Here is a 14,775-nt window from a genome sequence, read left to right as displayed (position 1 = left end):
TCAGCTACCCAGAATCACATGTGCTTGGTGGTTCTGCTTCACTATTATTAAACCATCTTTCCAATCAGCCTCCATGTTTCCAGGGTCTTTCCCCCTGCTTGGAATGGAACCAGATGGATATTTCTTCCAACAATGCCTTACAGTAAAGGAACATAGGACATAGGGACATAGGAATGGAGTCTCTCTCTCTCCTCCCTGTGTAAATGTCCTTGTCAGTTTTGGAAGACAATTTTCTTTTTTTAAAAATTCCTAACTGCCACATGTGTTAGTCTGGGAAATTGGGAGGGGGGTTTGGTTGGAGCGTTAGAAAGTTAGTCGTAACAACATTCTGTATTCAATGACTCTTTTGCCTGCATCGGCTGGAGACTGCCTGGAGATTGTCTCCAGTTGAATGTGAAGAGTTGATTGGGATATGTGATGATCTTGTGGGTGTGGGGCAGGGCTGTGAACTGTTAGCTGGGTGGAGAAAACCTGGAAGCTTTCAGATTCGGGTTTCCCCAGATGTGCCAACATGACATCGCTAATAAATTGGAACTTTGAGGAGCCTCAGAGTTTTATTTCGTTGAAGGTGTTCCTTGGAACCCTGACAGTCCTCATAGCCCCATTTCTACCTCTGCAGGAGAAAGTAACAGAGCTAGGAAAACAAAGATGACACGATTGCTCCAGTCTTTCTGTTATCCTTCCTAGGTGAACCAGACAGGAAACCAGACTAGATGAACTAAATCTACTTTATTCTAAAGGCTACATTAACAGAAACTTGCAAATTTGAAAGTACAAACTTCCCGTCACCCTTTTTAATTGCTTGATCCATTAGGTAGGTCCTTCCTAAGTCTTTTCCTCTGGCCATTAAGCCACTGAGGGTTCCTGCCTCACTTATCTGACTGTTTCCTAGGCAGCATCTCTTTCCTTTGTTTTCCATGATCGACCACACATTCTAGTACACTTTCTCATATCTGACAAAACGATTCATCATTGATCCCCATCTGGGTTCAGAAGACAACCAAAACCAGGCTATTTTTAAGTACCAATTAATGACTATAATTCAATATGCGGTTCAGGTATCCCACAAGCAAAGAGCATCAGATCTGGTCTACACGAGTCTGACCACTGGATGTCTGCAAAAGATGAAGAAACTAACTCTTGGCTGCTACCTACGATTTGTCCAGAGCTTTACATCCAGATCAGGCAGCTCCACTGTATATCCAACCACATTATAGCTTTGTATATTATGTGAGGGCAGTTTAGATATATATTACAATCATTTATGGCAAGCATCATGATAACAGTAGCAATGTTGTAGCTTCCTTATTTTAAAAGAATAACAACTTCCTTGGGGTGGGAGGCAGAAGTGAGGAAAAGTGAGACCATCTTGAGTCCTTTTTCTGTATTTTAATGGGAGCCAACTTCTCATTATACCAGGTTTAGATTCAGGCAAGGCTGTTTGTTATTTACTGATCCCATTTGGTCATCAGTGAGATGGGTGTCATATAAATTTAATAATAATAAAATCAGAGAGATTTGGATCACAGTCACACCAAAGGTTTGTACTGATTTGAAAATGGCCCTTTCCTTCTTTTTTTTTTAAACCCTTGACAGATCTAATATATGCTGTTTATTCCACAATTCTGGAGCAAACATGTCCCAGTAAACAAATAGTGTGGATGGAAGGTACAAAGAGTTGAGTCAGCATCCTGTATTTCACACACGGACTCTGGCAGTAGAGGATGTCATATTTAGGATATCTGCACAGAACTGCAGTCAGATGTAATATACAATATAAGTCACCAGAATAGGGAATTTTGCATTGAAGTTGCCACTCAGCCATAAAGTTTAATGGGTGGCCTTGAGTAGCTTTTGAATAGAATAGAATAGAATAGAATAGAATAGAATAGAATAGAATAGAATAGAATAGAATAGAATAGAATTTATTGGCCAAGTGTGATTGGACACACAAGGAATTTGTTTTGGTGCATATGCTCTCAGTGTACATAAAAGAAAAAATACCTTCATCAAGGTACAACAATTACAACACAAATGATGGTCATAGGGTACAATTTAACCCTTAATGATAGCAACAAAAAGTTACAGTCATACAGTCATAAGTGAAAAGAGATTGGTGATGGAAACGATAAGAAGATTAATAGTAGTGTAGATTTAATAAATAGTTTGACAGTGTTGAGGGAATTATTTGTTTAGAAGAGTGATGGCCTTCGGGAAAAAACCTGTTCTTGTGTCTAGTTGTTCTGGTGTGCAGTGCTCTATAGCGTCATTTTGAGGGTAGGAGTTGAAACAGTTTATGTCCAGGATGTGAAGGATCTGTAAATATTTTCACGGCCCTCTTCTTGATTTGTGCAGTATACAGGTCCTCAGTGGAAGGCAGGTTGGTAGCAATTATTTTTTCTGCAGTTCTAATTATCCTCTGAAGTCTGTGTTTTTCTTGTTGGGTTGCAGAACCAAACCAGACAGTTATAGAGGTGTAAATGACAGACTCAGTAATTCCTCTGTAGAACTGGATCAGTAGCTCCTTGGGCAGTTTGAGCTTTCTGAGTTGGTGCAGAAAGAGCAGTCTTTGGTAGAACGTCTATCATATTTCAGTGAAGATTGGTACAGAAATCTCTTTTTTGCATATATGTATATGTACACACACACACACATACATACATACATGCACACACACACACACACACACACATGTTGGAAACATATATCTTGGAAACTAATCAAGGAGGGAAGCAATCTGAAATTAAGGAGAAACTTCCTAAAAGTGAAGACAATTAACCAGTAGAACAGCTTGCCTTCAGAAGTTGTGGGTGCTTTATCACTGGATGTGATAAATTAACATTTTTATTGAGTTATAAAGTATTATAAAATACAAAGTAAATAGAAAAGCAGTGGGAGGTGAAAAAGGGAAAAGAGAAGTGAGGAAAGATAAAAAAAAGAAAAGAAAAGAAGCATTGACTTCCGACTCTTTCTGTTACAGTAAAATAAGGCATTAACATCAAATCACAACTTTTTGCTTTTTCATAATAATATGAACAAGGCATTTCTATAAAGATCTATCAGTCTAATTGGTAAAACCCAAAATCAGAGTTTCATTCTTTTCCACATCAAACACTGAAGGTTTTTAAGAAGAGATAGGACAGCCACTTGTCTGAAATGGTATAGGGTCTCCTGCTTGAGCAGGGGGCTGGACTAGAAGATCTATTCTATTCTATTCTATTCTATTCTATTCTATTCTATTCTATTCTATTCTGTTCTGTTCTGTTCTGTTCTGTTCTGTTCTATTCTATTCTATTCTATTCTATTCTATTCTATTCTATTCCATTCTACTCTACTTACAGGTAGTCCCTGTCTACATGTGGGCCGTGGTGTGGCTCAGGCTGTAAGAAGCCTGTTATTAAACACAGCTGCCTGCAATTACTGCAGGTTCTAGTCCCACCAGGCCCAAGGTTGACTCAGCCTTCCATCCTTTATAAGGTAGGTAAAATGAGGACCCAGATTGTTGGGGGGGCAATAAGTTGACTTTGTATATAAATATACAAATAGGATGAGATTATTGCCTTACACAATATAAGCCACCCTGAGTCTTCGGAGAAGGGCGGGATATAAATGTAAAAAAAAAAAAAAAAGTCCTCAACTTACAACCACAATTGAGCCCAAAATTTATGTTGTTGAGTATGATATTTGTTAAGTGTGTTTTGCTCCATTTTACAACCTTTCTTGCCACAGCTGTTAAGGGAAACACTGCAGGTCATAAGTTAGTAACCAGGTTGTTAAATGAATCTGGCTTCCCCATTGACTTTGTTCATCAGAAGGTGATCAGATGACCTTGGGACACAGCGACGGTCATAAGTATGAACCAGTTGTCAAGTATCTGAATTTTGTTCACATGATCATGGGGATGCTACAAATGTTGGAAGTGTGAAAAATGGTCGTATGTCACATTTTTCAGTGCTGTTATAACTTCGAACAGTCACTAAAAGTACTCTTGTAAGTTGAGTACTACCTGTATGTATACTGGGGAGTTTTTAGCATTGGGAATGGGTTGTTTATGGTGTAGAAGATAACAAGGAGGTGTCTTTTATGCCTGTTTTTTGAACAAAGAGGCCTTTGATAATCCAAGGATAAGCTGCTGTTTTTAGTTATTTATAACTTAAATGTCGCTTTTCTCAAAGGGGAAAAAAGCTAACGTAGTCCACAGCTCCCTGAATATAAAACCACAGAACAAAAACAATCACAAGCGCTGTCATTTGTTCAGCTGAAATATGGGAAAGAATTGTGTTGCTGGTATGAAGTGGACCATATTCCATAAATGCTTAGGCTGTAATAAATCTATCTGTCTATAAATTACTAAAAAGCTCTGTTGTTGTTTTAGCTATGAGTTGTTCTTTTCCATTGCTGGCATTTTGAACAATAAATGATTTCTTAAGCAAATACTAGTTTAAAATGGTATCTATCTATGCTGCCTTTTCTTTTCCACATTTATCCGCTTAAGGCTCTTTGTGACTTGACGTACTTCTACTATTTATAGGCCATCCTACAAAATTCTAATAAAACAATTTAAAATTCATTAACCATAAGAGTGGAAGATAAAAGACAGCTCAAAACTACCCTGTCATAAAAATGTTCTTGTTTTGTTTTGTTTTTAAAAAATGCTTAATATCAGGGCAAATTAAAAACACCTGGAAAGGGAAAGCTTATTTATATACTTTTGTTTATTTACTAGGGTTTATTTATTTATTTATTTATTTATTCGATTTTTATACCGCCCTTCTCCCGAAGGACTCAGGGCGGTGTACAGGCAAGATAAAACAATACAATATACAGATTAAAATACCATTTAAAAAACTTATTTAAATTAGCCTAAAATTAAAAATTTCCATACTAAAAACCCCGTTTAAAAATTGATAAAAGATAAAATTCAATTTAAGACAGCCCAGCGAAATAAAAGATGTGTCTTCAGTTCGCGACGGAATGTTCGAAGGTCAGGTATTTGGCGTAAACCCGGGGGAAGTTCGTTCCAGAGTGTGGGAGCCCCCACAGAGAAGGACCTTCCCCTGGGGGCCGCCAGCCGACATTGCTTGGCGGACGGCACCCTGAGAAGTCCCTCTCTGTGAGAGCGTACGGGTCGGTGGGGGGCATGTGGTAACAGCAGGCCGTCCCGTAAGTACCCAGGCCCTAAGCCATGGAGCGCTTTAAAGGTCGTAACCAGCACCTTAAAGCGCACTCGAAAGGCCACAGGCAGCCAGTGCAGTCTGCGCAGGAGCGGTGTTATATGGGAGCTACGCGGAGCTCCCTCTATCACCCGCGCAGCTGCATTCTGGACTAAGTTTAGTTTATATGCCACTCCATTCCAGTGACTTATATTACCTTCTTAAAGTAAGAAGGTTAAAAGGAACCAACAAACAAAAAACAATAACAGCAGAAACAGAAACAAAATTAGAAAGCTATAGTAATTAACATCCAAACACAATCCAAAATATACTAGCATAAACAACCAAATAACTAACCAGTCCTATTATAGTAATGCTAGATCCCCTTGGCTTCATTGTTTGGAATAGTTAAATTTCAGCAAGTGACAGCTTGTTTGATCCTTGGAAGTACAGTTATTGGTTTAGTGACCATTTGAAGTTACGACAGCCCTGAAAAAAGTGACTTATGACAGTTTTCACACAGCTGTGGCAGCATCCCCGTGGTCATGTGATCAAAATTTGGGCACTTGGCAAATGACATGTATTTATGACAGTTGCAATGACATGGTATCACGTGATCACCATTTGTAACCTTCTCAGCCAGCTTCCAACAAGCAAAACACTCATTTAACAACTGTCTTGCTTAGCCACAGAAATTTTGGGCTCAATGTTGGTCATAAATCGAGGACTATCTATACAACTGAGTATAACAAATGATACTCAATCTCATTTCAGGAAACGTCTTCACTGAACAGCATGCAGATGTTAAAAAGAACAGGTGAGATGTTAAGATGTTAAGAGCCCTAGAATATAACCACTCTATCCATCCCATTTCCAGCACCATGCTACTGTCATAAACAAAACATCTCATCCCCAATTTGATAAGATACCCTGACATTAAATTATATTGCACAGTTCCAGTTATAACTCAGCCATATCTGGAATTAGCTGGCTTTACAGATCATTCTGAAAGTCAGCTTTATCACATGTTCACATAGCATATGAAGCAGAAGTTACCAAGATACAGGAAAATGACATGCAAGTTCATTTCTGTCTAGATGGACATTGTAGGTTCTTATGCCTCCAATGAACATTGTAGAATAGAATAGAATAGAATAGAATTTTATTGGCCAAGTGTGATTGGACACACAAGGAATTTGTCTTGGTGCATATTCCTTGTGTGTCCAATCACACTGTAGATGAACATGTAGATGAAGTAGACTAAATTGTTCTTCAGATGTCTGGAATACACATTCCACAATCTCTGATTGTGGTAATTTTTGCTCAGGACTTCTGGAGAACATCATGGTCTTCACTCTAACCCTAGAACACGAACTATTTATGTCATTATTATTATTGTTGTAGTCTCACAATCAGCAACTCAGACTGTGATAGACACATCAAAGACTGGTGCACTCTTACCTAGTAGCCAATGCACGCTTGCTAGCAGCAAATTTTTCTCCCAGTGTATATATTTGGTATAAGAAAGTAGTCCTCAACTTACAACAGTTTGTTTAGTGACCATTCAAAGTTACAACAACACTGAAAAATGTGGCCTATGACCATTTTTCACAGTTATTACCATGTTTCCCAGAAAATACGAACCTGTCTTATATTTTTTTGAACCCTGAAATAAGTGCTTGGCCTTATTGCTGCGCTCAAAAGCCCGATTGGGCTTATTATCAGGGGATGTCTTATTTGGGGGGGGGAAACAGGGTACCTTTGTACCATCCTCATGATCATGTGATCAAAATTCAGCGGCTGGGCAGCTGGTTCCTATTTATGTGCCTTTTACGACCTTCTGACAAGTAAATGAGGAAGTCAGAATCACTTAACAACCAGATTACTAATTTATCAACTGCAGTGATTCACTTAACAACTGGTGGCAAGAAAGGTCATAAAGTGTGGGGGGGAGTCACTTAACAAATGTCTTGTTTAACAACAGAAATTTTGAGCTCAGTTGTGGTCATAAGTCGAGGTAAAGGTTTGTATGGGCTCTCAGAGACATATGCAGTGGTGGGCTGCTGCCAGTTTGGACCGGTTCTAGTGAATTGGTAGTTCCGATCATCAGCTGGCCCTGCCCACACACACCCGCCCTATTCTGTTATATAATTCTTTCTTTCTGGCTCAGCTGATTCGTGCGGCACAGCTGATTTCCACACCTCTGCTGTTCTACTGACCGGGACTACCTTACAAGAAAAGCAGCTGAGCTTCAAATTTTGAATGCTGTGTGCAAGCGCGATAGGCGTGTGTGTGTGCAAAGCGCGCACTCATAGAACCAGTTGTTAAACTAGTTGCAGCCCACCACTGGACATATTTATTTATTTATTTATTTTATTTGTCACAACAATATATGTAGGCATCATACAAAAAGATTATATAGTATATAAACATATATATGAGTAAATATTAGGAGGTATAAGCATATATATATATATATAGGAAGAAGAAAAGAAAAACAATAGGACAGGAACGGTAGGCACGTTTGTGCGCTTATGCACGCCCCTTATGGTCCTCTTAGGAATGGGGTGAGGTCAATAGTAGACAGTTTTTGGTTAAAGCTTTTAAGATTATGGGAAGAGACCACAGAGTCAGGTAAAGTATTCCAAGCACTGATGATTCTGTTACAGAAGTCTTCTTTTCCAAAAACACCACGCTACTGACCAGAGCATATAAAACTTTTGCTAGGCCAATTCTTGATTACTGCTCGCCTGTCTGGAACCCATACCATATATCTGATATCAATACAGTTGAGCGTGTCCAAAGGTATTTTACGAGAAGAGTTCTTCACTCCTCCAAAACCAATAATTCAATACCATTTGATCTAAGTGCCTAGCAATAGAAGTTGGTAAGATGCTAAGCCCTGGAGCTCATTATAGGCACAGATCTACCAGTACATGGCCGACTGGTAATTGGAGCAGAGACAATAGTAACAGACCAAGCGGAAATACAGAAGTACTCCTGAGAGCACAAGCAAAGCAGGTGCTTTGCACACTGGCCTGTTTGAGGACAGTGAACCTCCTAGAAACAGGTGGGAGCTAATATGTGCAGAGAAAACACAAGGGAAGGCCTTGAATAAAAATAGGAAATAGACATGGATCCTACACTGGACATGTGCAGAAGAGCTATTGCTGAAGATGAAGAAACATGGATAGGAAAACCTATTTTTGCTAAGAAGGCAGCATCGTGTGGAGAGGCATAGAATAGATCCAAGGACAGGTGAGAGATTAGAACGAATGGTAGTACCTCAAGAATATAGGACAGCACTACTGCCCATGAAGGGACATGGTGGCTCAATGGCTAAGACACTGAGCTTGAAAGGTTGGCAGTTCAGTGGTTCGAATCCCTGGTGTTGTGTAACAGGGTGAGCTCCCGTTAGTTGTCCCAGCTTCTGCCAACCGAGCAGTTCAAAAAGCATGTAAAAAATGCAAGTAGAAAAATAGGGACCACCTTTGGTGGGAAGGTAATAGTGTTCCGTGTGCCTTTGGTGTTTAGTCATGACCACATGACTACAGAGACATCTTCGGACAGTGCTGGCTCTTCAGCTTTGAAACGGAGATGAGCAGCACCCCCTAGAGTCAGGAACGACTAGCACAAATGTGTGAGGGGAACTTTTACTTTTACCTTACTGCCCATGAAAATTCATGGGCAGGATCTATGGGTCATATTCGACACCCACCCACCCCAAAGTCTCCTGTTGGATAGGTTTCATTGGCCCCATGTACCAGCAGCAGTAGAAAAGTACTATAGATCATGTTCTGAATGACAATATACTAGACCAAACAGAGAAAAAGATGGAACACCAATGGAGAACATCCCAAAACATTCCCTTTAAAAGAAATATATATGGATATTATAGAGCAGGGTTATCAAACTCTATTTCATTGAGGGCTGTATCAGTGTTGGGTTTGACCTCAGAGAGCCAGGGTGGGTGTGGCCAGGGTGGGTGTGGCCAACATGACATCACTTGTGTCGGGAGTGCCTGTGGCAGCCCGAGTACTCCGTCAGTGAAAATGGGCTCCTGAACTCTGTTTTTGGCTGCGGTGGCCTGCAACCCTCTGCCAGCGAAAATGGAGCTTGGGGGTGGGGGGGCATGTGCGGCCCTTCCAAGCTCTGTTTTCACTGGCAGAGGCATCACAGGCCAGTCCTTTGCTGTTTCCAGGATCGCCCCGCAGGCCAGATCTAAGCACCCTGTGGGCCTGATCCTATCCCCGGGCGTTGAGTTTGACACTCTTGTTATAGAGAGCCAGTTTGGTGTAGTGATTAAGGCATCAAGCTAGAAACCAGATGATCATGAAGACCAAGGTAGTCCCATTTAGGGACAAAACCAGCTGGGTAATTTTGGGCCAGGCACTCTCTATCAGCCCTAGAAGGATGCAATAGCGAATCACTTCTGAAAAACTTGCCAAGAAAACTGCAGGGACTTGTCTAGGCAAGTCCCCAAGAATCAAACATAATTGAATAGAAAGAAGAACATAGATATTGCAGCCCTTTATACAAAACTATCAGAGACCATCAATATATGCTGTCATCTGTATCTATGATTAGGCTACTTGATACCCAGAAGCAGTAGCTCTAAGGACTCTGATTGCATAGAAGATTGCTACTGAATTAATTAAGATCTTTAGCACAGTAGGAATATCCCATGAGATTTTTGACAGATCAGGGATCAAATATTCAATTGTCCTTAATCAAACATTTGTATAAAGATTTAGAAACTGCAGAAAATTGTACTAGTTCTTATCATTCCCAGACAGATGGACCTATAGAACAATTGAAACAGATGCCAAAGAATATGTTATAGAATTAGGCAGCTGAGACTCCTAAGCATTACGATGTGTTGTTGCTTGTCTGTTATTTGCATATTGGGAAGTTCCACAGCTGTCCACTGGTTTTAAACCCTTTGAACTCTTATATGGTAGATGGCCCTGAGGAATCTTCAATATTACAAAAGAAAGCTAGACAAAGAGAATGGAAAGGCCTAAAATTATGTTTTGACCCACTGAGAAAAATTAGAAAAATACAGTTAACAGCAGGAAAAATTAGAGAAAGTTTAACAGAAGCAAATGTGGTTGCATAATAGAAATATTATCTATCTGTATATATCTGTCTCTCTATCATTTCTCTCCCTCCCTCCCTCCCTCCCTCCGTCTCCCCCCCCTCTCTCATTCACTCACTCACTCACTCACTCACACACACACACACACATAAGTGTAGTTGAAGCAAACAGTTCCCAACTGCAGTATTAATTTGAGGGATTTCTTTGAGCCTTTGAGTTAGTTTGTCAGGGTTCCAAGTAATAGATCCATTGCAAGCAAAAACTCCGAGGCAGGTAGACTCCTCATAGAATAGCTTTATTGGATATATCATATTGGCACAGATCTGATGAAAAACAACTCTGAAGGGTCCCTTGGTTTTCACCTAATGAAAAAAAAAGTCCCCCCCCAATCCCAAACAATCAGTCACATGGCCCAATCATGGCAGCATCCATTGGTCTGGTGACATCACTCCTCCTTCCTCTAGCCAGGTGGGAGAACGTCCTGGGTTCCCAAGAAAAAGTATTTTATTTTGACTACACAGCCCCAGCTATCTCTAATCCCCCCTCCCTATCCTTCAACTCTAGCGTGGCAGCACTGAAGTCCCAAGACGGCTTCAGCCAGGTCAGCTTCAGGTTTGACACAGTTCTGACTTCCAGGCAGTTTTCTTGGCAATATTTTTTTGAAATGGTTTGCCCTTTTTTTTCTTTGCTAGGACTGAGGAAGCTCACTCAGTATAGGAGAAGAGCATGCAAACCTGGGGAGGTGAAGTTGGTTTCAGAAGTTGTACATGCTTCATCACTGGAGGTTTTTAAGAAAAGACTGGACAGCCACCTATCTAAAATGATATAGAGAAGGGGTCTCCAACCTTGGTCCCTTTAAGACTTGTGGACTTCAACTCCCAGACTCTGGGAGTTGAAGTCCACAAGTCTTAAAGGGACCAAGGTTGGAGACTCCTGATATAGAGTCTTCTGTTTGAGCAGAGGATTGGATTAGAAGGCTTCCCAGGTCCCTTCCAGCTCTATTCTGATTGATTGAGGGTTTTTTTTATTTGAATTTATATCCCGCCCTTCTCCGAAGACTCAGGGCGGCTTACATTGTGTTAAGCAATAGTCTTAACTATTGCTTTATTAACACTTAAGCAAGAGTTAAGTGCATCATCAGCTTAGAGTCGTTGCATTGGCGCAAAGGACTAAGTCTAACCTCTCTTGAATTCCATTGACTTTATCTGGTGCCAGTTTAGTATTTGAACGTTACTTGACTAGATTCTTGTGTATAGACTTAAGCAATAAATCTTGAGCTAAAATTTAACACATAGTCCTGATCATTTGTACTTGACACCATGGGTGAAATCCAGCAGGTTCTGACAGGGTCTGGAGAACCGGTAGCGGAAACTTTGAGTAGTTTGGAGAACCAGCAAATACCACCTCTGGCTGGCCCCAGAGTGGGGTGAGAATGGAGATTTTGCCGTATCCTTCCCCCAGGAATGGGGATTTTGCTGTATCCTTCCCCGGAGTGGGGTGGGAATGGAGATTTTGCAATATCCTTCCCCTGCCATGCCCACCCAGCCACGCCCACAGAACCAGTAGTAAAAAAATTTGGATTTCACCATTGCTTGACACCCAGTTGATCTCCTGCCTAAGACAGGACTAGAATCTCACATTTTCTAGTCTGGGTGCTTTAAACACTACAGACTGGCTCTCTACATTGCTATTACTTAATACTGAATGTAAATTATAAGCTAAGTGGCATGGACCAAATAAAATAGTGGCTAAGATACAATCAGACAATAACGGGGAGAAGACAAACCAAAGCTACACTATGTATATTTATTAAGATAATGGGTAGAGAGATAAAGACAATTGCTGGAACTAGCTGGAACAAAAAACAGTTCCAGCATTTAAGGACCTTTCTGTTAGGAAAAGGATATTTTTGTGATGCCTATCTTGATAACATTATTATATAAGTCCTGGCAAGAATAGCTAAACATTTAAGGCAAGTTAGTACCAATACATAGGGAAATACTAGCATCAAACCAAAGGAATTCAAGGATTTAGTATACCTTGGATCTATTGTACGCAATCAAGGAGTTAAACCTGATTGGGAAAAATGTTCAATCTATCTAATATGCACCAATGTCAAAAACCAAGGAAGGTGACTTTCCCTTGGATTGATAGCATACAGTAGAAGGTTTGTTCCTTGTTTTTCCACACAAGCTCAAGTGCTGATGGAGCTTAACAAAGAAATAAATCCCGTGAAGGTACAAGAGCTGTGGTGATGCAGTGCTTAGAATGCAGTACTGCAGGCTACTTCTGCTGACTGCCGGCTGCCAGATGTTTGGCAATTCGAATCTCACTGGTTCAAGGTTGACTCAATTTTCCATCCTTCCCGGTCAGTAAAATGAGGATCCAGATTGTTGGGGGAAATATGCGGACTCTGTAAACTGCTTAGAGAAGGCTGTAGAACACTGTGAAACAGTATATAAGTTTAAGTGCTATTGCTATTGCTAAAATGACCAGTCTAATGCCACAAACCATTTGAGTCTTTAAAAACTGCATTATCAAATCTTATGTTGAAAGGAGTTCATTTTTATTTATCTTTCACTGTATATGTAGGAGTATCTGATGTGGGTTTGGTTGCAGTACTTGGACAAATTTATAGGAATGGAATACATCCTGTATTATATTTATTGAAAGAGTTAATGCCAAGAAAGCAACGTTGCAGTAGTATAGAGAAAGTAAGGTAATGTAAGACATGAGCAATAGAACAAAGTCAACCTAGTATTTTTTAATAGATGATCTCAACAAATTTTGAACTTGGGAAGGATTCCATTAATGAAAATCTTAATGGGGAAAACAACTCAAGATTGGTTGCAGGAACTGGGAATGTCTAGTCTGACAAAGATAAGGTCTAGGGGTGACATAGTAGCTGTCAGGGTTCCAAGTAACACCCCCAATGCAAGAAGACTCCAAGGCTAGAAGTCCCTCAAAGTTCCTTTTTATTAGAGATATCATATTTGCACAACTGGGAAAACCCGAATCTGAAAGCTTCCAGGTTTTCCCCATCCAAAAGAAAGCCCAAGTCCCTTCCCCTGCATCCACATGCCCATCACATGGTCCAATCAATGCACCATCCCAACTGGAGATGCCTCCCAGTCACATCATTCCAGGAGCAGGCCGAATGTCCTTGGCTCTCAGAGAAAGGAATGCTATTATGGCTAGATATCCCCACAACTCCATGCAATGTCAGGCCTGGAAACCATACTAGACTTTAGGTTTCCAGACGCTGCCACATTTTTCCCCTGAGGGGAAGAAGGGGGGCTGAGGGGTATGGTAACATTCTTCAGACGGTCAAGGTCGGATGGTGTTCACATCTGCAGGAAGAGTGGCGAGAGGATATTCGAATGAACTGGGAGAACGTGGGACCATGTGACCATCAAAGGGGTCAGGGGGGTGGGACTCTTGGGGGTTGTATAACTGGGAAAAGAATCCGGAAGTTCAGTTTTGGAATTTCACTCATCGTGTGCCAGTTTCCTCATGCTAGTAAAGAACTCTTAAAGACAATGGCTTCTGAGTTTTCTTTATGCAGAAGAGGTTTTTCTGGAACCTTGACATTATTCCAAAACTCCTAATTTTCTTTTGGTAACGGTACCCTCTCCTCTGCTCAGAGGGGGCCCGTTAGGGGGGTGCTGGGCCCCAGCCTCCGCAACCTCCACAGCGGTGTAAAGACCCAGTGAAGATGGAAGAGCAGCAAGCTGAAAACGTAGAAATAGCAGAGAAGCTTGAATCTGACAATTTAGTTGAAATCACCTACTTCCCGTCGGAAGATAGGACTCCTACAACCCATAGCCGAACCCACCAGACCCTGGGAAGAGATTGCCATGGATTTTATTGTTGAACTCCCATCTAGGGGGGGAAATACAGTGATATGGACCGTAGTGGACTTGTTCTCTAAACAGGCCCATTTCACTGCGTGCAACGGCTTGCCGTCGGCGAGAAAATTAGCAAAGCTCTTCGTCAAACACATCTACAGACTGCATGGAGTTCCTAAAAGGATAATATCCGACAGGGGTGTTCAATTCACAGCCAAGTTCTGGAGGGAGTTCCTATGGTCCATTGGGTCGTCTCAAGGACTTAGTTCTGGGTTCCATCCACAGACCAATGGAGCGGCTGAAAAATTAAACTCGATGGTAGAACAATACATACGGTGTTATGTAAATTACCAACAAGAGAACTGGTCAGATTTGTTACCATTTGCAGAAGTCGCATATAATAATGCTGTACACAGCAGCACGGGGTTAACCCCTTTTCAAGTAACCTCTGGCATGGACTTCGTTCCAATGCCTGAACTCCCTGTGCAACCCCCAACTTCCGTTTCCCTAACGGACTGGATGAATTCGTTAAAAAAAGGTTGGGAAAATACAAAAAAGGCCTTAGCTGTAACAGCTCGGAATTACAAAGCCCAAGCTGACAAACACCGTTCCCTTCAACCCCCTTTTCGCATTGGAGATAAAGTCTTTTTATCTACAAAGTATCTGAGGTTGAGAA

This window comes from Ahaetulla prasina, chromosome 2, assembly GCF_028640845.1.
Source record: "Ahaetulla prasina isolate Xishuangbanna chromosome 2, ASM2864084v1, whole genome shotgun sequence".
In the NCBI taxonomy this organism is placed as follows: domain Eukaryota; kingdom Metazoa; phylum Chordata; class Lepidosauria; order Squamata; family Colubridae; genus Ahaetulla; species Ahaetulla prasina.
This window is presented reverse-complemented; position numbering follows the sequence as displayed.